The sequence below is a fragment of the Hydra vulgaris genome, chromosome 13 (assembly GCF_038396675.1).
Source record: "Hydra vulgaris chromosome 13, alternate assembly HydraT2T_AEP".
In the NCBI taxonomy this organism is placed as follows: domain Eukaryota; kingdom Metazoa; phylum Cnidaria; class Hydrozoa; order Anthoathecata; family Hydridae; genus Hydra; species Hydra vulgaris.
Window position 1 is genome coordinate 4,009,258 of NC_088932.1, and position 24,518 is coordinate 4,033,775.

General features: G+C 29.7%; 1 protein-coding gene across 1 annotated transcript in view; it reads right to left on the reverse strand.

The window, feature by feature from the left end:
• Window positions 1-10,944, reverse strand: part of LOC136090220 (myosin light chain kinase 3-like) — a 90,790-nt gene extending 79,846 nt beyond the window's left edge. Inside the window, exon 1 of the mRNA XM_065816415.1 lies at window positions 10,849-10,944. The gene's annotated coding sequence lies outside the window, so the exon portion shown is untranslated. The remainder of the gene's footprint in view (window positions 1-10,848) is intronic.
• Window positions 10,945-24,518: the final 13,574 nt, after the last annotated feature.

The following is a 24,518-nucleotide window of genomic DNA, read 5'->3' on the forward strand; positions in this document are numbered from 1 at the left end:
TAAGTAAAAGAAGACAAAAATTTGGAAAGAGATTATGAAAGTTAAGAATTTCTTTATGCTTATTTCTCTCAAAGTGACAATGACACTGTGTTTTTCTCAGAAGAAATTGAAAAAACGATGTTTCTTTTAATCAATGGCGAAATGGCAGTAGAGCACTGCTGTTCACGTGAATAAGTAAGCGAGCTGTTAGCTATACTGATAGCAGAAGCCTTATGCTATCTGCAGAAACAGCTTTTTGTATATCAGTCTCAAGACCAAAATAACAGTATTGACCGCCACACTTGCTTTCGACAGTAACTGAATTTGGAGCCAGAAGCAAATTTCTCTTATCTTTCAGTGAGGATAAGAAAAAAGGAAACAAAGTACCAGAATTAGATAACGTTGATAAGTTCTCGATGGCTGAAGGCAGTATGTTATTAATTATTTTTTAGTGAATTTTTGTTTAATTTTACTAGGTTTGTAAAAATATTCATCAAAATTTGTTTTGTGAAACTATTTTAAATTGTAGAATTTCAAAAGAAAGTGTTATATTTTTTTACTGATACAAGAAATCCCAAAACACAGTGACAAAGCCTGATATATAAAACTTTTTTATTTTTATTTACAGCTTCTTCTATTGAATAAGGTGAAGCGACTGAAACATTAACTGATGGCATTTTGTCTGACTTCTTAAAATACTATTCTCAGGTCATGAAATCTTGTATCTCATCTCAAAAATTAGGCTCTTGTGACTTCTGGAGAATCTTTAATAGTATTAATAATAAGGACAAATCTTAAATTTCACCTCTCTTGTATGGTTCAGACTTTGTCACCTCACCTAAAGACAAAGCTGAATTGTTTGCTAAAAACTTTTGATCATCTCTAGATTCCACTCTTTGCGTTCTACCTGATTTTGCCAACAAACAGGTTGATCCATTGCTTGACATTCATATCACTCCAGCATCTGTATCTAAAGTGATTTCCTGCCTCTTCTACAGCTTGAGGCCCGGACAACATACCTGTTATTGTCTTGCAGAAGTGTTCTCCGGAGCTATCGTCTATACTCTCAAAACAATTCAAAAAGTGCTTATCAGAGTCTTGTTTTCCAGCTTGCTGGAAAGCGGCATCTGATATCCCTATCTTCGAAAATTCTGGAGAGCGATCTGATTCGTCTAACTACCGTCCCATTAGTCTTCTTCCTATCATAAGCAAGGTTATTGAATCTTTAATTAACAAACACTTAATTTCTCATCTTGAATCTAGTAACTTACTTTCTGACTATCAATATGAATTTCGATCTTCTCGTTCTACAGCTGATTTGCTAACAGTAATAACCAATAGGTTTTATCGTGCATTAGATGAAGGTGGAGAGGTTAAGACCATCGCTCTTGAAATTTCAAAAGCTTTTGATAAAGTTTGGCATGCTGGTCTTCCCCATAAGCTTTCTTCTTATGGTGTATCTCGCAACACCTTTAAGATTATTGAATCCTTCCTTTCCAATCGTAGTATTAAAGTCGCCCTCGACGGACAGCACTCTTCTTCTTATTCTGTAACTTCAGGGGTTCCTCAAGGTTCTATCCTTAGCTCTATACTCTTTTTAATTTACATTAACGATCTTCCAGATATTCTCACATCTAAGGTGGCATTGTTTGCTGATGATACTACCATTTATTCTTGTCGTTGAAAAACCAACACCCTCTGATTGCTTGGTGGGGGCATTTGAGCTTGAATAGGATCTCACTTCTGATACAGCATGGGGCTCAAAGTGGCTGGTGAACTTTAATTCAGATAAAACTTAATTTTTTTCAGCCAATCGTTATCGCAATAATTTAGATCTTCCTATATTTATGAACGGTGATGTACTCGATGAGTCACCTACTCTTCATCTTCTAGCATTAACTCTTACTTCCGATCTTTCTTGGAAACCATATATCAAATCAATTGCAAAATTAGAATCTGCTAAGGTTGCATCTCTTTATCGAAATCGTTCAATTTCTTACTTCGGATTCTATTCTCTATCTCTATAAATCTCAAATCCGGCCTTGTATGGAATACTGTTGCCATATCTGGGGCGGATCTTCTAATGACGCGCTCTCTCTTTTAGACAAGGTGCAAAAACGCATTGTAAAGAGCTAGTTTCTCTTGTGCCATCTACTAAAATTCATTCTCGTGTTACTCGTCATTCAATTAAGTGTCATCCTTTTTCTGTGACTGTTCCTAAGTGCTCCAAAAACTCTTATTCGTCTAGTTTTTTTCCTTGAACATCAGCTCTTTGGAATTCGCTTTCTTCATCTTGCTTTCCTGATTTATATAATTTGCAATCTTTTAAGTCGTCTGTCAATCGTTATCTTCCTCTACAATCTTCATCTTTTCTCTTTCTGTAACTTCCAACTTTAATTAATGGCTGCTTGCAGCCTTGTTGGAAGCGAAGACGTTTAAAAAAAATAATAAAAAAATAAATAAAATTTATATATAAATATATATTTATATATTTATATATATATATATATATATATATATATATTTATATATATATATATACAGTGGGTGCTCATATTATTAGAAACACTGTATTTTTTTTGAAAATTATATGTTAAAGGTTATTTATTATAGAAATAAAAAGGTTGCAGACTATTTTTTCGTAACTTTTGAGTGTTGCGGTCTATATTTATTACAAAAAACATACTTATTTATATATTTTTTTAAATAATTCCACTATTGTGCAAGCAAAAGATTACATATTGGTGATTTATTTTAGTATTTTGTTATCCCTCCCTTGGGATTTTATTACCGCTTCTACACGTCTTGGCATACTTTCTATGCATTTTATTGCATTATTTTGAATATCTATGTTATTGTGCCAGACTTTGATCATCTTTTGAATTAATTGTATTTTGTTGGTGATCATTTCAGAAGCAATTTCCCTTTTCATGATCTCCCACAGATTTTCAATAGGGTTTAAATCTGGTGAGTTTCCAGGCCATGGTAGCACTGGAATTTTCTTTGCTTTTAGGTACTCTGTAACCTTCTTTGCTTTATGGCATGGGGCAGAATCAAACCAAATTTTTGGTTCTTTGGGAACCATTCCTTCAACTGTGGTACCAATTTTGTGTCAAGAACTTTTATGTATTGGTCCTGGCGCATAGTTCCCTCAACGATATATAAGCGCCCTGTTCCATGTCCACTAATGACAGACCATACCATTATGCTAAGAGGATGCTTTACACGTTCTAAGATGCAGTCTTTGTGGAATTTTTCTCCAGCACGTCTACGCACAAACGGTGATTTGTTCATCAATATCTGGATTGTCGATTCATCCGAGAAACATACCTAAACAACATCAAAAAAACTTATAAGTCAAAGTTTTAATGTAGGCAAATCTCTAAATAGAATGTGTACAATTATAAATGAAGTACTTACATTTTTCCAGTCATCGACGGTCAAATGCCGATGACTTTTAGCCCAAGCAAGGCGTTTTTGTTGCATTGCTAGAGTGAGCTTAGGTTTTTTAGCAGGTCGACAGCATCTAAATCCTTGTTCTTTGAGTCGGCGACGAACTGTCATTGGAGATACTGGTATTCCAGCATCTTGTATTAAAGTGGTTAGTATTCGCCTAGGCTTATTCCTATTTTCTAGGCAAATATCTCGTATTTTTCTATCGTCTCTTGGCGTTGTTAGCTGTTTTCTACCACAATGTCCTATTCGTTGAGGAGTATAATCAGCATTTTTGTCCAGATTTTTTTTATTCGGTTGACTGTTGCCACTGAAACCTTTGTCATTGATGCTATACACCTTTGAGAATAAGAAGTATTCTTCAATAATGCTCCAACTTCTCTTTTTTTCGAGGGTGAAACATCTTTTGCCTTTCCCATATTGAACAAAACACGTGATTCTAGTAAACCGTTATAGAAGTCAAATTATATTTAAAAATATTGATTTAATCATGTTTAACTGTAAAAAATAGACACATAAATAGAACTCAATAACAAAACAATAAAAAAATCTTTGAAAACTTTAAAAAGAGAGCAATACACAAACAGCACTTCACGCGACAACAACACAGGTATAACTGCCGAAATTGTCAAAATTCGGGAAAAACCCTATAACTCCATAATGAGATGAAATGCAATGTTGCCAAACTCCCAGATTAAAGTAAAAGGTACATACATACTATTTGTAAAATAAAAAAAATTATTTTGTTAAAATGTTTTGTTAATTTTGAACTTTATTCACAAAGTTTTTAAAATTTGGTCGTGTTTCTAATAATATGAGCACCCACTGTATATAAATTAGCTTCCTGATGATTCTATCAATGGAGAAACAGTCTGTAGAATAAAAACAAAGCTAGATAAGTGTTTCTACTTATTTATTAATGCTTTGTTCTTTAAGAACATTGAGCACTCTATTTGTCGAATAGACTAAAATAATTTACACACACACACACACACACACACTCATATATATACGCCAACACATACGTCACTTTTAATTACTTTTGACTTTCGTCCAACATTTGCGTGTTGGACGAAAGTAGAAACCATTAATTTAGTTACAAATAAATCGTTTTTAAAAAAAACCACAAAAACGCAAATTTAATTGACCAGAATGTTTTAAAAACATTCTGAATGTTTTTAACAATATAAACAATGTTTTTATTTTTTATTTTTTTAATAAAATGTTTTTATTTTTAATTTTTTTAATAAAATGTTTTTATTTTTATTTTTTTTTACTGTAAATCATGCGTGGAGTGTTGCTACATCGACTATCTTATAGCCTGACTCGCAAGGGAGTGCTGCTACATCGACTGACAAATAGCCTGACTCGCAAGGGAGTGCTGCTACATCGACTGACAAATAGCCTGACCCGCAAGGGAGTGCTGCTACATCTACTATCTTTTAGCCTGACCCGCAAGGGAGTGTTGCTACATCGACTGAGGGTTTGGTTGGGGCAGGCAGTCTCTCAATTAATAAAAAAAAATAATTCCGGTCTTGCATTTTAATTTATACTTTTTGTCAAAAAAATATGGAAAAAACTTTCGGACAACATCTACGGGTTGTGTATATATATATATATATATCCACTAATATAATTGCTCTGTTCTTTTAAGAACATTGAGCACTCTATTGTGTAGAATACTTTTTAAAGTTGTTTAAATATATATATATATATATATATATATATATATATATATATATATATGTATATATATATATATATATATATATATATATATATATATATATATATATATATATATATATATATATATATATACATATATATATATATATATATATATTGCTACTATTAATATATGATATGATAATAGTAGAAATATAATTTATATCCATATCAATAACTAATTAACAGATTTAAAAACAACACATTTGGAAAACATCAAGCTAAAACACTTTTTTTGTAATTCGTATAAGTTGTTTCAATGGAGTTAAAATATTATGGGGAGTTAATTTATTTCGCCGACAGGGGTTAATTTATTTCAAGGGGAGTTAATCTATTTCGAAATAGATTAACTCCCCGGGTAATTTTTTACGCAACGGGAGTTAATTTATTATGGGGGTTAATTTATTTCATGACACCGGAAGCATTTCTATATATTACAATTCGCAATCACTTAATTCGAGTCCTGCACTTAGGAACAGTAACAGTAAAAGAACGAAACTTGATTGAATGACGAGCAGTGCCTATTATATAGTATTTATAAAAAAAAAACATTAACAACAAAACAAAACAAAACAAAAAAAACAATATCAACAACAAAAAAAGCGACATTATGACGATATCATAATGGTTGGAGGTTGGCTGCAAGAGCAGATCCATGCACCTTAATTATAATTAAAATATTATATAGACAATAATTAATCAAATACAAAACATTAGCATTTAATAAACGTATTTACAATTATTTAAAATCTAATTTCGATTAAAGATTATTAATTTTTCGACCAAAGATTAATAGTTTTTTAAGTGCTTTTAAGGCGCCAATTAAATTAGAGAGATAATTGCTGAAAACTTAATGATTAAAAACATAAATAATAATTTTCGGGTTAAAAAAGCTATACTTTTATATAACTATATTTATCGTATAACTGTTATTATTAAATCAAAATGAATATGGAAAAAAAAAAAATAATAATAATAAAATAAAACCTTCTGAAAAAGTTTTTTTTTTATATTTTCGTTTTCCAAAGGTAAAATAAAATAGCGAGCTAAACATAAAAAGTTCATTCATTCAAAGATTAAGTTGGCGCGATTATAATTAAGACTGAAATTTTTATTTTTGTTCATCTATTATCAAAAACAGTTGACTTTTAATTGCCAACAAAAAAAAGCTAACTTTACTCTGAATGGTTAATTTAAAATTGTTCTTTTAAAAAAACAAATTTTCATACATTAGATTCATGGGCGCTCACAAGAAGGGAGGGGGGAGAGGGCAAGAGGGGCATTTGCCCTCCCCCCTCCTCTTATGCTTACTAATTTTAGAAGAAAAAAAATTCGTGTTTCTTAACAATCTGAGTGCCATAAAAGTTGTTACTATTGTACGGTTTGGTAAGAATAAATTTTTTTATTCTTAAGCGGTACGGTTTCATTACAAACTTATTTTTTGGTGATGTTTCGTTACGGTTTCAGAAAAAAATACTGCTTGTACTACTTGTACGGTTTCGGAAAAAAAATCTTAATATGTCAGTACTATCAAGGTGAAAAATAAATTACTCAAGGGTTTAAACTGTTTTAAAATAGTCAAATTACTAATTTTTTTACAAAGTATAAAAATTTTACTGAATATGCCAAAAATGATATTAGCTGAGCATGGCATTGTGGGGCTCAGCGAGATGCTGAACACTTTGCATCAACAATAAGAGATCTAAATAAAAATATTCTTTGTCAGATAGATAGTTCAGTAAAACGAAGTGTTAAAAACAGCTGAAACAAGCTGTATCCTATTATTTTTACAATCTTATATTGTGCAACAAATGACTAGGTATTACGTGAAAAATATAATAACAAAAGAAATATTCTCCAACGTTATGAGTATGAAATTGAGAGAGTAGACGTATTTAAAAAAAACTGCAGTATAGGATTGATACAGCAGCTAAAAATTTTGATCCAGCAGCTTTTGAGACAGCAGCTAAAAATACCGGTTAATCATCACATCGAACGCAGAATTATTTAATTAACTTGTCTGAACATGGTCTGCAAGAAGAAATTGTAAAAAGTGCTAACAATGCTGTTGAATTCTCGATCATAGTCGATGAAACAGCAGATATTTTAGGAACTGAACAGTTATTACTGAGAGTGCGGTTTGTTAATAAGTCTAAAGAAAAGACTATATATCGTAAGAAATTGTTATTTTTATAGATTTTTACCGCTGAAAAATTTGAACGTTGCTATGATATCTTATTATATCATTCAAAATTGCAAAACCTTTGGCCTTCTTCTTAATAGTCTGCTCGGTCATAGTTATGATGGGTGCTTCATCCTGACTGGAAAAGAAAATGGTATTCAGACAAAATATCGAAGGATTAACCTTAAAGCCGTTTTTGTTCACTACGCTTCACATAAACTTAATCTCGTTGGTATTGATCTCCAAGATGTTGCAGTGGTACAAAATACTATTAAAACTATCAAAGCAGTTATTGCATTTTTTCGTAAAAGCCCAAAACAGAGATCTTCTGTCACAAATACCTCCCTTCTATGGGAGATAAGATCGACCAACAAGTATAAAAATGTTTGAGTTTTTTGTAGCAAATTTACCAAAAGTTTAACGACAAATGCACATCAGCTTTATTGTTTATCAAAGTCCAGCACATATTATATCGCATTACTCAGCCATACTTAATCAAGTTAGTCAGGCTCTTCAAGCTGATTAAGTTGATCATCTAGAATTCCAATAGCAAGTTCAAAAACTACTCAGTTTAGTAAAACTTCAAAGAAGTAAGTCCAGTAACTACTTCAGGGATGTTTTTGTGAAAAAAGTACAACTTGCGCAGAAAATAATATTGAACTGATAATATTGTTATTCAGACAAACGATTTACATTCATAATTAGTTTCTCTAATTGGCTCGTTTGAGAGTCAATTTTGTGAACCACACAGTGTACAATTTAACTTAGTATTTCTGCATTCGTCTAGATTATGCAAACTGAACTTAACATTTTAAAGACGATATTTCTACGACTAATAACCTAAACAGCATAGATAATTTTGAAACTGATGCCCTGAGTTGGTTTGATTTAGGAACGCTCGAGAACATAACATTAGCCAAGGATTTCATCAACTTTTCACCTCATACAAAATTTTATCCAAGTATCAGGTATGCCTTACTAGTGTTAACTTTACCAGCGACAACATGCACGGTGAAGCGATTGTTAAGAACATTACGTTAAATAAAAAAAAAGGTCAACAATATTAAATGTTCGTATGTCAGGAATGTGCATGTTAAGCGTACACATATTATATATTAAGCAAGACAAAATAAACTGCAATAAAATAGACTTTATAGATAAATTGTTGGTATGTTTGGTATTGATACCAGACGACTTTATTTCTTGTTAAAAAATGATTTTAAATAGATGTAGTAAGTTTTTTGTGAGACTACGTTTACTATAAACATTCATTGAGCCATTAAAAATTATATCTGGTATTATACGTGCACATCAATATTTTTAATGGCACAATAAATGTATATAGTAAACACAGTACGCATAAAAACATACAACTTATTTAAAATCAAGTTTATTTTTTAAACAAAAATTGGAGTCGTCTGTCATCAAAAAAAAAAACAATATTACATTACTATTGCGTTCCGTCCGTCTGTGATAAATTTATACTGTCTTCTTTGTTCATCAAAAATATATATATTTATTGTATATATTTCTTAAATTGAACGTATTAAACCCCAAGAAGAAATGCATATATATATATATATATATATATATATATATATATATATATATATATATATATATATATATATATATATATATATATATATATATATATATATATATATATATATATATATATATATATATATTACTGAAAATATTTTGCCCCCCTTTAGAAAATTTTCTGCGGGCGCCCATGATTACATTTTCTTAAAGTTTCATAACAGATTTTTAAATTTAGTTTATTGAGAACATTCATTTTTTTAAATAAACGTTTGATTAGTAACCGAGTGAGTTTTTAACGTTAAACAAGTTACGTCCCGTAATTGCTTTTAAACTCGTTTCAAATGTCTTGAAGAAAAAATAAAGTAGCTAAAATAAACAGAAAATTAGTTATATACTAATGCATTTTAAGCCGAAATTTTTTTTCTTATTTTTAATAAAAAAATCAGAAAAAAAAAAAAAATCAAAAATATTTTTTGGGAGCTTTATTTTGAGCACCCTTACTGCTGCAGCGATACCAAAATAGGTTTGAGTTAGATCCAGGAGGTCATATAGGAGGCACATTTATCATCAGAGAGAGAAAAGGCATTATTCCATGGACTGTTACAAAGAAAATCACAAAAAGAATCCTAATCAACTTTAGGGTAGTTGTATGTAGTGTGATTATAGGGTGAGTCTGAAAAAGAAGTATGAGGCGAAAAATTTATAGAGAACAATGCATGGTCAGAACCATCCTAAGGGATTAAATAAGAAACTGAACAATTTAATGTCAATTTAATCAGAAATTACATCTTAAAGAGTACAGTCTTGAGAAAAAGAAGAGCAATTATAAACAAAGTGAAAAGTGATAGAGTTAAGAGGTGTTAAGTGGAAGCACAAGATTGGACAAGGAATTCAAAGCTAATATCTGAACAAACAGATGAATTGATGCATAAGTATACGCTTTAATCAAGCATTTGTCAATTAGAGCATTTACGAATTAAAGGATAGTACTCATCATTACTGAGATTTGGAGAAGAAACAGCTGAATTTAAATTATTCTCACAAAGAACAAGCAAGCGACAGGTTAGATTCAACTGATGTAAGGTTACTTCCATCAGTTGAATCTAACCTGTTGTTTTTGCAAACATTTTGCAAAAACGTATATGTTTTCAATTGTTGTTGTTTAGAAATGCCTAAAAAACAACAAAATTGCAAAAATTAATTCCACACAAATAAAAACGTGAGCGCTCACGTATTTAACGATGTCGGAAGTTTTCGTTTTGAAACGAACATTCATCGATTCGTTATTTAAGTTGTTTCCAGTGTTAGGGTTTTACGGAAATATTTTCCAGCTGATCTTAATACAAAAATTAAAATTGTAAATACGATTGCTCAAAGATTTAAAACTAATTTTAAGAGTTCTAAAATTAAAAAGAAATTTATAAGATTTAATATATTTAAAATTTATTTAATCTTTTTTTAAAATTAAAATTTTTTTTAAAATTAAAAATTTTTAAACTTCTTTTTGTTTAAAATATTATTTTAAACTTTAACTCACTGATATATTTTATATAAGTTATAAAAATCTGTAAAAAATGTTATACAACTGATAATAAGTTATGAAGTATCAATTAATAAAAGTTTAAAATATGTTAAATATTTTAGTCCAAGTCTCTTAAAATCTCTAAAACTTAAGGCTCCAGCCAAAGTAAAAATCCAACAAATCAATATCTGTTTTAATTAAAAAAATGTAAAAGTGTTTTGCCAGAAAACTTGGTTAACTGCTGCATATCTTATAAAGTAAAAAGCAAAACGTCGTAATTAGGAACATAGAAAATAAAAGTTAAAACTAATGTTTCATTAAAAGTAATAAAAATGAAATAGTAGAAAAAATGAATTTTTTATAGTATAAAATAAAGGAAATATTATAGAAGAGAAATTTTGAACTTTTTAAATTTCTTTTTATTTCAATTACTTACAGATACTTGTCTTCTGATTTCTTTTTGAAATGAATCTGTTGAAAGTTTTCTTAGCAACATATTTTTGTGTTTACCTATATATATAATGTGCTTTACATGTATGAATAATAGAATTTCCTGTGTTAATTGGTTTATGTATTTTCTTTGATTATTTGTCATGTGGGTCAACCCTAATAGCTGATCCTTATGAAACTTTATTGTTACGTTTATAAAATTCTTGTCATAATATTATTAAAGTTAATTGATGTAATTTATTAGTCAAGTCATAAGCTATTTTTGTATATAATTACGCCCTCGAGAATTTTTGTTTCTGATTAGAAGTTGTAAATAGAATTTAATAAAAAGAGTCAAAAATAAAAGTAAAACAAAGTTGTCGTATTAACAATGAGTTTTGCCATATCTTCAAAATCTAAAGTAAATTTTAATTGTTAACAATTAAATTTTAATTGATTACATCTCTGATGACAGCTTGTTGAAATTTTCTTCTGAAACTGATTGATGCTTACAGTGGCTTGTGAATTTTAATTTTAAGAAACTTTAATAGTTGTTTATATATATATATATATATATATATATATATATATATATATATATATATATATATATATATATATATATATATATATATATATATATATATATATATATATATATATATATATATATATATATATATATATATATATATATACATTTTATACTTTTTAAACTTTTATCAAAAGACTAACCCTAATGATATTTTGCCTTTATATAACTCAACTAACTTACATAACTCAAGTTTGAATGAACAAAAATACTTTAATTGTCAACATTAATGTAGATTTCATTTTAATTTTTAAGGGTAATCTTAAAAAATGCAAAAAATAAATTTGTATTTTATTATAGTCTTCTGTTATCTTCTAAAAAATTCAAAATGTTAGCAAAAAAAAAAATAAGTTTTTTATAAACATATTCAACTTTTTAGAAAAAATTTGTACTATATATGCTTTATTATACTTTTTAATTCCTCTTTTTTTTTCAGATTCACACTGTTTTCGCTTAATAAATTGAATTGATAGTTAAAGATTTAAAATAATATTGTAACTATTTTGATCATCAGATTTTTTCATTAGCTACACTAGTTGCTTGATTTTTACAATTTTTATTTAGAAAATTTTCACCATAAAAATTAAATTAGTGTGTTGAGATGTAGTGCCTTGAATAGAGCTGCAGTTGACAAAGAGAGTATTCTCAGTGAATTGAAATGCAAGTAAGCAATGTTTGTAAAGCCTAAATAATGAATCACTTATTGTAAGTTTTTTTAATTCATATAAAAAGTTTTATTTTTTGATTTACTTATGTTATGTTTGTTTGTTTATGGCATCTCAAGATGTGCTTTATCTTTATAAATCTCAAATCCGTCCTTGTATGGAATACTGTTGCCATATCCATATACAAGAAAATAAAAAAAATTATTTTTAGATTTAGATGAGTTCTTGACGTTTCTTCTCTGACACAAAAATTTTGATGGGTCCTAATATTAGTGAAAATTTGTTTCCAGAACTATATAAACCAGGTACTCAAAAACTTGATGCTGTTTTTGAAAATATTATTTATTTTCATTCAAAAATAAAGTTATAAAAGATATAGTTTTTTTTGTTTATTAAAAACCCCCATTTACTACCTAATTTGCAAAAATAAGCAACAATTTTAGGTACATTTTTGCAATTTTTTCTTAACAATAAAATAAAATTAACCAGGTTGACATTTTTTTTCCTGTATTAAGATTAAAAAATCTTACTTGCCTCAAAAAAAAAGAAAAAAAGTAAGGTTATTTTTCTACAAAAAGACAACTATTCATAACACAGGCAAACCTAATTTCAAAAATTTTTTTAAATCGCTTAACATTTCATTTTACCCCTACTAGACAAGGTGACACATTAGTTATTTTTTAAAGAGATCAGTCAGATTTAAAAAAAAAAAACTTTTTTAAATTAAAAGTCCAATAAATTAGTAAAATATAAACACTTAAGCAAGCCTTCCCAGGTAGCGCATGCGCTCGCACGCCTTCTTGTCCACACTTAAAGTAATTTTTCAAAAAATGCTGGATCCGCCACTGTGACTGCGGCAGTTGGCATCTTTTAACTTATAAAGCGTTTCACTATTTTGCGGCAAAAGGCTAAGCTTATCTACTAAGGAAAAAAAAAATCCTAAAAAAGGAAACAAAATTGTGACGAAATATCTAGTTTAATTAAATAAACTAGATTATTTAATAATTAATAAAGGAAATTTAAAAAAAAAGTTTTTTTATAAAATTTTTTTACAACTTTTGTATTCTTTTTTTATAGAATATTGTTGTTTTTACCAACCGAATTTTATACAAGTTGATGAAAAAATTATCTTTTATAGCAATTTAACAACAATTGAAAGTTTTGATATGCAGTTTATTCACGATTTTTATCAGCCCTAATAATAATGAAACTAATTTGCTATATACAGTAGAACTATGAAAAATTTTCTTAATTTTTTTTACTATGTTTATTTGTTTTGACGTTATTTTGCTTTTTGCTATATTTGATGTTTTTCTCAGTACTTATATAATAGGAAAATAATAAAACAAATTGCTATTTATTTGTAAAATATATTATTTGATTAATAAACTTTGTAATGACAGAATAATTTAAATAAAAAAATAATATGGTTTCTTTAATAAATTTATTTACCACATTTTATGCATGTCTGAAATTGTTTCTTTTTTATATCCAATTTCCAACGTTAATACGAATTACATGAGATAATGAACATAACGATTGCTCTGTTTGAAAAAATGTACTTAAAAACTTGAAATAATTTTTAAATAGGCTCTTTATTTTAATTTGGATAATCCAACAAAAGTGCAGACTATTTTAATGGGGGTATAGAAAACAACTAAATTTAAATATTAGTACTAATGACTTTTTATTCTTTTACATAAAAAACCTTTTATAAATAAAGAAAAGTTTTTTCACAAATAAACAGCAATTAGTCTTCTCGCTTTCCTGTGCATTTACAAAAACAGTAAAGTTTAGCAAAAAATTTGAAAAATAAATTTAACCCATGTTTCTCGTGCATATAAAAACTGAAAAAAGTCGCGTAAAAATTGTATATCAAAAAATATCTTTATTTTCCTTATATTCTTATCTGCATTTTTTCTTAACTTTGGTATCAATTGTATATCAATTTTGGTAGTGGAAAATAACAAACATCCTAAAAATAAGAAACAAAATATTAAATGTTATATATTATTCTTTTGAAAAACATTTTTCTTTTATTATTATTCAAATTTTTAGTTTATTTTATTTAGATCTTCTATTTTGTATAGTCTTCGTTTCTTTTTTTCGAGTATTGCTGTTTTGTTCTCTCTAGTTTCTTATAGCTTTATTTTGCTGCAAATTCTTAAAACGCTTACTATATAAAATGTGGTCAAGTTGTCTGAAAAAAAATACTTTAAGCGTGAATGAATAAGGTGTGCGATCGCACACGCTTCCTGGGAAGGCATGCTTAAGTGATGGCAGATAAAAAAATTTAAGTAAACATCTACAAGAAAAATAGCATTAATTTTTTTCTTTTACTCTTAAGTCTAAAATATAAAATATGTCCATGCTTCATACTTGACTGCCACTCAACAACTTTTCTTTTGTTGCGCATTGTGTTACTATTCTAATTCTCTAACTTTCATCAAATATTTTGTCATGTGATGCGTAGTTTTCAAGATATTTTAATCGCTCTACTTGTCCCGCTCTACCCAACCATAATTTACCTCATATATATAAAATAACATGAGAATTTTGTATTTCTAAAGCATTTTTCGTTTTTCCATTATTTTTTAAAAACAATCTTAATAAAGTATGTATATTTTTTTAGTTGTTGTTTATTTTACTTTTTTCCTAATATATTTTTGTATAGAAAAACCTGATCCTATTGAATTTTTATATAATTAAGAATGCAGCCCTTGGATTTAGGAAAAATGTGGGCGACAACAAACTGCGGACTTTAAACTTTTTGAGGTCGGCATCAAGTCAGCAAAAATATTTCAACACAAAGGTTTTACTATAAAACATAGAAATGAGGTTAGCAATTATTTGCCAATCTCAAGCACTTTTAGGTCGGTATTGCAGAATGCCGACCCTAATTCCAAGGGCTGAGAATGAAAAACTCCTAAATCTTTTTGCTATATATAAATATCAAGGTTCGAATAAAGCATATCGCAATCGCAAGTTGCGATTGCTTTTCACACCTTTGCGATTAGTTTTTCTTAAAAAAAATATTTTTTCAATTTGTTAGTTGTTTTTTTTGTTAATTTTTGTTTGTTTTTCTAATTTAGCTTCTTTTTTTGGGGTCATTCGTAAAAGTAAAGTTTTTGTCTAGGTTATTTATTTTTATAGTGTTATAGCTGATTTTTGTTAAAAGTTCCAAATTTTTTTCAGCAATTCTGTAATTTTAGGTTTGCAGCTTGTAAAATTGCATTTAAAATATTTTTTATTTAATTTTTTCAAACAATGCACTTTTTGTTCTCATATAGATACAGTTTTAAAACTTTTTTTTGTTGTTGCACTTATTAAGCCCTATTGCGTGTATTAGTGAAAATGTGTCAAAGACATCAGTACAAACCAGGTAACGAAATCAAGTCATGAAAGCATGAACTAATGACGTTCTTTTTTTGTGCGAGATTTGTTTTTAGCAAGTTTAAACAAACAAAACCAATCAAGTTTTTGAGTAACTTTTTTTTACATTAATTTCGAATTACTGTAATTTATTTTAATGAATCAACTTGTTTCTCCGCTCAGCGGCCTTGTTTGTCAAGGTTCGTGTTTCAGAGTTATAGAGTTAGGAGAGGGTTATAACCACAAGTAGCCTCCTCATCTGTAGTGACCTTCTTGGCCTTGTGGGAGGTGAATTACAACCAAAAAAAAAAAAAAAAAAAAATTAGAATACGTTTTAATATTATTTATTCATGCAAGCTTTTGATTTTCTATTTTTTCTATTATCACTCACCGGTTTTTTTAAAAATTTTACTCAAAATTACTCAAAATACATTAAAACGTCAGACAATTGTAAATAAATGTTTAAAAATCTATGGAGTAATTTTTACTAAGTCTAACAAGTGCCCTTAAAATAATTATTTAACTTAAAAAATTATTTTTGTCTAGCTTTAAAGCTATTCTGCCACAATGTGAAGCGTCACGATGTTGTTTTACATTAACACAAGCTCTTCATATTGTTAAAACAACTTTGCAGTTTGTTTTATTGTTGTTTTACAGGTTTTTACAAAAACAATTAAGTACTCAAACAATAACACGTGTTTTATCGTCAGCATGAGTATATTAAATAGTTTTCTATAACTAATTAAAGTGGTTAAAATATTGTAATACTTGTGTTTTTACGATTACTTTTTTACTTTTATTTTTTAAGTATCATGTTAAGTAAAAACAATGCTAATAAGATGCACTAATAAGATATTACTAAAAGTAATGTCTTATCAATGTATCTTAATCTTATATGTAATGAGTTGCAGATATAGTGTAATGAACAAGTAACATATTTAAATACGTTACTTGCTCATTACACTATATCTGCAACTTAAACTTTAAATTATAACAGTAACTTAGGCTATTTTAAACTCCGCCAAATGAGAAAATTATAAGATAATATTTAAATATGAATGATAATATGTTAAAAAAATAATAATTATGAACTAGTGTACCAAAGGTACAATTTATTAAGGCAACCCCCATCCCTCCCCCACAGGTACCGCCAGGCATAAAGCGGCGCCAGGAATGAGGGAGGAGGAGGAGTGAGTACAAAAATTTTTTTTTGCGTTAATTCGAGCCCTGAGTATAATATATTTGCTATTTACCAATATGATATAACATGCAGTAAACTTTGTTTTCACAATAAGATACATCGTAAAGAATTATTATCATTATTTTTGATAAGCAATAAAAAAATATGTGATGTAATCCATTCTACTTTGTCACATAATCATAAATCTTTAATAGGGTGAAGCAATTTTCAATAGGGTGAAGCAATTTTCAATAGGGTGAAGCAATTTTCAATAGGGTGAAGCAATTTTCAATAGAGTGAAGCAATTTTCAATATGGTGAAGCAATTTTCATAGCAAAAAAAAAAAGAAAAGTCTAAAAATAAACCTGAGACGCAAATGGTGTTCATTAGTTATAAACGGAGAGTGAAATAATATTTTTGGATTTAGATAAGTTCTTAAGGTTTCTCTCGGACACAAAAATTTAGATGGGTTTTAATATTAATGAATTTTTTTTTTCAAAATTATGTCAATCATGTACTCTAAAATTTTAGAGAATTGTTTTGATGATAGATTTGAAAGTAATGGTTATGATTGGAAATTACAGCAGCACAATGAGAGGAAAACCATGAAAAAGAGTGAGGTTTATCTTGACAATCCTCTCTCTTCTCTATGATTTTCCTCTCATTGTGCTGATGCAGTTTCCAATTGTTGAGAGAGAATAAAGAGATTTTTATCGAGAGAGATTTCATGCCAGCCTGAATCCAAGAAGTTATGTAAGAAGCACATTTATCAGCAGGAAGACTAAAGATTTCTACTCAAGGGCCATCACGAATTAAAAACATGGTAAGAGTTCCAGTCAGCTTTAAAGTAGTTGTAAGAGGTACTATGATTTTGCTGATAAATATGGAAGTAACGGTTTCGATTGGCAATCGCAGCAGCACAGTGTGAAGAAAACCATGGAGGAGAGTGAGGCTTGACCTGGAATTGTCGAGAGGGAATAAAAGATTCCATGCCAGCCTGAATCCACGAAGTTATGTAAGAAGCACATTTGTCGACAGGAAGACGAAAGATTTCTACCCAAGGGCCATCTCGAAGAAAATCACGGAAAGAATCCCAGTCAGCTTTACTGTAGTTGTAAGAGGTACGATAATAGGGGGATTCTGGTGATGAAGAAGAATAAGATATTAGTTTTAGAGAGATCAAACAGCGATCAGAAGCACCTAAGGGTGAATGTGGAGAAACTGAGCACTGACTAGGATCAGAGACATAAGTTGAGTTGAGAAGTTAAATGATACGAATTGTCTGGAAAGCAAGTTGGAAAGTTGACTATTTGTGTTAGAGATTAAGAAAGGCAAAAGGTTTGAACCTTAATGCCTGCAGATTCACTGACACAAGAGGTATTCAGTGTGATGAGCATTAAAGTCACCAAAAGCAACAATATTGGTTGAAGAATAAAGAGAAAAGGCTTGGTCAATTTGATCAGAAGTAACATCAAGAAGAGTGCAGTCTTAAGATGAAGGAGAGCAATATAGAACAAAAAGAAAGGTAATAGAATGAAGTGTTGGTAAACGAAAGCACATAATAGAATAGTTTGTGAATTTAGACCTAGTTTCCCGACTAATGGGTGAATTCTTATAATTGTAGATTCCCAGGCCAAGCATGTGGCTATTGGAGTTTTTACGAATTGAGGGAAGTTAATCATCAACACTAAGTTCACAAAATGAGACAGCTGAACTCAAATTAGTCTCACAATGAGCAAGTTGGTCTAGTAAACTTTGCATGAGATAAAATTTAAAAGAGGAAAAGTTACTTCGAAGACCACGAATATTAGTAAAGGATACATTTAAAGAGCTTAGTGATGACAATTAGTAGGCGACCGTGGTTGATATTTGATTGGGTAGGGTTTGATGAAGTATAGCCAGAGCCGGGGCCAAGTTTGTGACTCGGGCTGCATAAACATTTATACATCCTAAAGTTTTTTTTTTTTAATTCATGTTGCATTATCTATATATATACACTATATATACACTATATATACATACACTATATATACACTATATATACACTATATATATATATATATATATACTATATATAAACATCGTTTCGATCATCATAATCATCATTACCATCATCATCATCATCATCATCATCATCATCATCATCATCATCATCATCATCATCATCATCATCATCATCATCATCATCATCATCATCATCATCATCATCAGGTTTTAGCCTTTCCCCTTTAAGCTGTTTCTCTAATATAAACTTTCTAGAGCTTTTCCTTTTTTTAACTAAAGCTCATTTATCTATCATCACCATGATTATTATCATGATGATTATGAAGATCATAATCATCATCCAGGGCTGTTCAAGGAAAAATTTTCGGCGGTGTTACCCCCAACCCCGTCCTGGAGTAATTTAGCGGAAATATTGCCAAAATCAGCTTTTTTTGCGATAAAAGCAGTATTTACCGTCAAAAAAGTCCTCAATTTTTAATTTGGGCGGCGCCCAAATATGGTCAATGCTGTCGAAAAAGGTCTAAAATAGCCCCTGTCATCGTCAACATCATCATCATCATCATCAGGTTTTAGCTTTCTGCTTTTAAGCTGTTTCTCTAATATAAACTATCTAGAGCATTTTCTTTTCATAACAAAAGCTCATTCATACAATATGTAAGGCACTCTTTCCTACTTTTACCACTACCATTTTCTCCTGAAATTGCTCCCTTTCTACATGCTAATAACCAAATTACTTTAATCTTTTCTAACAAATGTTAATCGATACAATTTTTCTAATCTGTTTAAGATTATGCCTCCTTTTCTTGCCTTGTTAGAGTCACACCACGCATTCATTTGATCATCTTCTTATTTGGCAAATACTAAACCATATAAATACTAAAGTTTATATATTAATGAAAGGATATTGTATGCCAGCATCTTAATAAATAGCAAACATATATGTTTATATAATATGTATGCATAAAGTGCATCTTGGAAGCTTTCATTCCTTCTGGAATAAAAGTTTGGAAGATTTTATTATTTTTCTTCTATTTTAAGTCAAGCCTCATTCTACTCCACATTTTTCACCATTACATCATGAGCAGTTGCTTTATTAAGCATTAATAATTTTTTTTATCTTTTTTACGAGAACATTTCTCTTAAGAACAAATGTCCTTTTATTATTCAAAGAAGCCAATGTAAAAAGGTCCTGTCTGATGTTAAGCCCTGCTATTTACAGTTACTAAATTTCATATCTTATATAAGATGTTAGGTTCTAAAAACTTTTGGTTAGTCTTTAACAGTAAGTCTAACATTTAATCTCTAGTTCATAGATTTGATCTTTTTACTTCTCCTTAAAGCATTCTGAAAGTAGTAGGCAAGTAACAGTTTAGTAGACTCATGACATTTTAAATGACTAGTAGTCTCGTAACAATTTATCGTACACTCACTATATTCGGGCACAAAAATGTTTGAAAAAAATGTGACCATTTTTGTGTACTTAACTCAATTTGACCAAATGTTGTATTTAACACATCTGTGCATAATGCCATCGAAATTATTCTGACTTCCAAAGCTAAAATTAATTCTCAATTAAACATTTCTACAGTTTGTCCACCAGACAAGATTTCCATCAGTCTTAGAAAAGTGTTTTCCAGAACTCTCTCAAATTTTTGCTAAACTTTTAAAAAGAGCTAAATAAGTGGTTCCAATTTTTCAAAACTCCATAAAACACTTTACACTCTCCAAAGCTTTATCTACCAAGCTAGAGCCACTCTCCCATTGTTGTAAGGTTGTATTTCTTTCTTTTTTCTACTAATACTGTCTTAGTCAATGCTCAAACGCTCATCTCTGTAACGATAAACCAAAACTCATTTTTGCTTGGCTTCTTATTCAGCAATTCGCATCCTTTTACTGCATCTGTCCCTTCAAGCTATAAAATCCAGTTTTTTTCCTTGAACATCAAAAAAACCTTATAACTCTTACCCGTATTCATACATTCCGTTTTTTATACAACTTTTTAGGTCTTCAGTTATACATTTCCTAGTATTTTAACGTATTCTCTATTTTAAAGTAACTCAACTTAAAAGTGGTTGTTTGCAACATTGTTGGAAGTAAATTAGAGTTTAAAATTTTATAAATATATGTCACTGTTTAATAAATAATAAATGTAAGCATAAAGTTATAATATACTAAGTATTTTAAATTTTTTTTCTAGTCTCGGCTATCAACCCCTGCTAAATTTTATAATTTTGCCAGAGCCGCGTTTGCAAAAGCCTCATTTTTAACCGAGGATGGGACCCTGGTCACTTCCTAATGACAATGGTTTTTTGTGCTTTATAGTTTTTGGTACTTTAGTCATTTTTAAATTTATTAAAGAACTTGACTCAAAACACAGGAAATACTCAGTAAACTATTTATTATTCTAAGCAATCATATTCTTCAATCATATTCTATCTAAGAAAAATATTCTTCAGAATTGCCTGAGAAAAATTATCCAGAAAACAGGCGTTTGTTTACTACTTCTAGAAACCATTGTAAAAAGGTTTTGTCCTACGCCATAGCCCGCTATTCTCTAAGATATTTTTATCATTTTTTACAGTTAAACCATCAAAAGTTTTAAACATCAACATTAAATGCAATATTGTGGTATATATTGCATTTTATATATAAATTTTAGAAATTATTAATAAAAAAGTTTTTTTTGTTGATCGTGGGACAGTTTTGTTGACTTAAAAGTCAAATAATGCTGAAAATAGCATTTGCTGCGAGATTGTTCTTCTTGGATCCTTGTTTAATTTTCTTGTAGACATGGTTAAACAAGAACATATCTTACCTCTTCTCCTCCTTATTGGATTTCATAATAAGCTCCTGAACTAATTTGATAGCTCTCTCAGAAGAATCATTGACTACATCTAGAGATTTGAAGGTAGTCTCAAACTCTAGATAAAAATCATTCAGCTCCCAGAACTGTGAAGGGGTTTTAAGCTACTGCACTTCCCCCTTTCCATGGCCAATCTTATCAAAGATCAGCCAAGATTGCTCAGTAACAAGAGATACTAGGGATAGAGTCTGATCTTGGGAGTAGTCTAGTGAGTGAAGAACCTTCTTATCTAATTCAATACGCTCCAGTTTGAAGACATTGGGTCTGTCCAAATGAGTATTATAGAGTTTCTGAGCTAACTTGTCTCTATCAGGGTAGTTCTTATCAGCTAAAGCAAACACAACTAGAACTGGACTTAAGTACCAGTCAGGCCTTCACATTGATTGGACTACTTCAGTAGCTCTAGGAAGATTTGTTTCTATAAGCCTCTTCATTTGCCAGAGGGCTTTTATATCCTATAGAAAATTTAAAGTAAATAAGCAATATTCTATTTTTATAGTTTACATGTTTTTATTTTTAGTTTTATTCTAACCCTTTTTTATTTTTACCTGATATAGAGAAGCAGCTGGCGACTCAGCTCTAAGGAACCATTGAGCATAAAATATACTGACAAACATAGCCATATCAGATATTTCCTCTTTGTTCTCTTTAGTTATATGAATGTGATTGAGTAGAAGGTACATTTTCAGATAGTACAAGACATTAGCCATGAACCTAGCATGGTGAACATGTTCAAGGAATATGAAATCTGAACCTCTTCTATTTAGTAACAATTATCAAAGAGAGGTCAACTAACTCCTGGTAATATTTTTTTCATTTCCCATCCTGTATTTTATTAATTCTTGTTTTTAAATATTAAAATACATACAAAAATAGGTTACAGAGCAATAAATACTAGAATGAATGATTCATTTTACCTTCTTTTAAGTCTTATGGTTGATTAAATCTCTGTAGAACTGTTCAGATTCCTGTTGCTGTTGGTTTATCCAGGTTTTAGGTGGAGTTTCAATCCTCTTTAGGGGCAACATTAAACAGCTGGTTATCTGGTCCTATAGATTTACTACTTGGTACATCTTACAGAAGTGAGTAATATGACGCTCCAGAACATTGTGTCGGCAGGCAAGGAGAGGAAGTGGCCGTCCTAACTTTTCTGACATTCTGGTATTTACACCTTAGAGCCTTCCAATGTTTGATGCAGTGGTATCAAAACAGATACATTGTACTTAGTTAGTGAGACCATAATTCTCTAGAAGATCATAAATAGCAATGAACTGCTGTTCTCCAGACCCTGAATCAATAGGAAGGAATACCTATTAACTCAGCTTTCTTATTAACTTTCACTAGTACAGCAAGTCTACTCTGAGTAACTGAAATATTTCCTGTATACTCTTTCGCTATCTTTCCATCAAAATGAACAGAAATCAATTTATGGCCAGAGTTGGCCAGGTCCTTGATGTACTGTTGAATCTTTTTAGCTTCTAAATTGATCTATGGCTCTGAGAGAGGATGATTTAGAGACATAATATTCACCAACATTTCCTCCTCAGAGAGTTATTACACTGCTTATGCAGTGTGCTGATTCACTGAAAGACCTTCACCTGCAGCAGTTATAGCAGTACGCCTGAGAATATCTTAAAGTAAAAGTACACTATTTTCTTAAGCCTGAACATTTGTGGAAACAAACTCATCCAGATCACTTTCATCAGCATCACCTGCATTACTTTATGAATCAATAGAAGTATCTAATTCTGCTCATCAGATTTCTCACTCACATCTCCACAAACCTTTTTAGAAGCTCTCTCAGCTGTCTTTTTGAAGCTGGTGTCGGTAGGTCCTATGTAACCTGTCCTTTTCTCATTTTGCATTTTCAAGAATTTGATATCTTCTTTCTTGGCTTCAGCTGTTCTTTTTCTGTCTTGCTGTATGTCTTCAATTAACACTTCTATGTTATATCCTATCCAAAATACCTTCTTAGATTCTGTTACAAAGGTCTCCCTCTTCATGATTTCTGCTGATTTTTCTCTATTCATATGAGATTGCAGCTTCTTGTAGTTATTCAGCAATGTTTCAACTTCCTTCCTAAAATGATTAATAATGAAAGACTTATAGTCAAGTAATTACAAGTTATATTAATATTAATGAAACAAACTTGAGAGAATTCTTTACATCAGGAGTTTTATACCCCCAAGCTTCGAAGGAACCACCAGCTTATATATAATAGACCAGTGATTCTTATCTTCTGAACAGATCTGTATAAAACCGTTATCGTTGGTACAGCAGGCAAGATTTCTCAAAGGTATAGTTTTTCGAGGGTGAAGATAATACTGAATAATCTCTTCTCCTGTGGTAAATTGCTTAGATGGAAGTGAGTCCCTTGATTTATCTACTAAGAATATTTCATCGGTCCTCTTGCTTTTTTTTCCAGGAATTTTTGGCATACTATCTATTTAGTTATAAAAGAAATAATAATACATAACATAATTTAACTTTATATAATTTCATATTTAAGAATAAACATATTTCTTAGAACTTCACTTGTATTTGTTCAAGTTTTGCTATTAATTCAAACACTTGATGACGTCACTTGCAGTCTTATTACCAGTTAGCAATAAATGTGTACAGTTGTACTCAATACTGTTGTACGCTGAGAAAATACGTGGAATAAAGAGTATATTGAAGTCTAGATTGTCTTCTTACTCATCTTAATTAACTTTAAATTATCTAAAAAAAAAATATTTTTTATACTGGTAAATGATATTCTACCCATATGTATGAGATTTTAACTGTAAAAAATGATAAAAATATCATCATTAGAAATTATAAAGAAAATGATTGAAAAAGCAAAATATTCGGTTTTCCTAATTTTTTCAGGTTCATTCAGAAATTTTACATAAAAAGTTTCATTAAGTGCATTTCTATTTGTTTTTATTACTCATTCTGAGTTTACTGATGATTTTTTTTTCATTGTTTTAGGGTGGCCTACGGGCGTTGAAATTTCCGA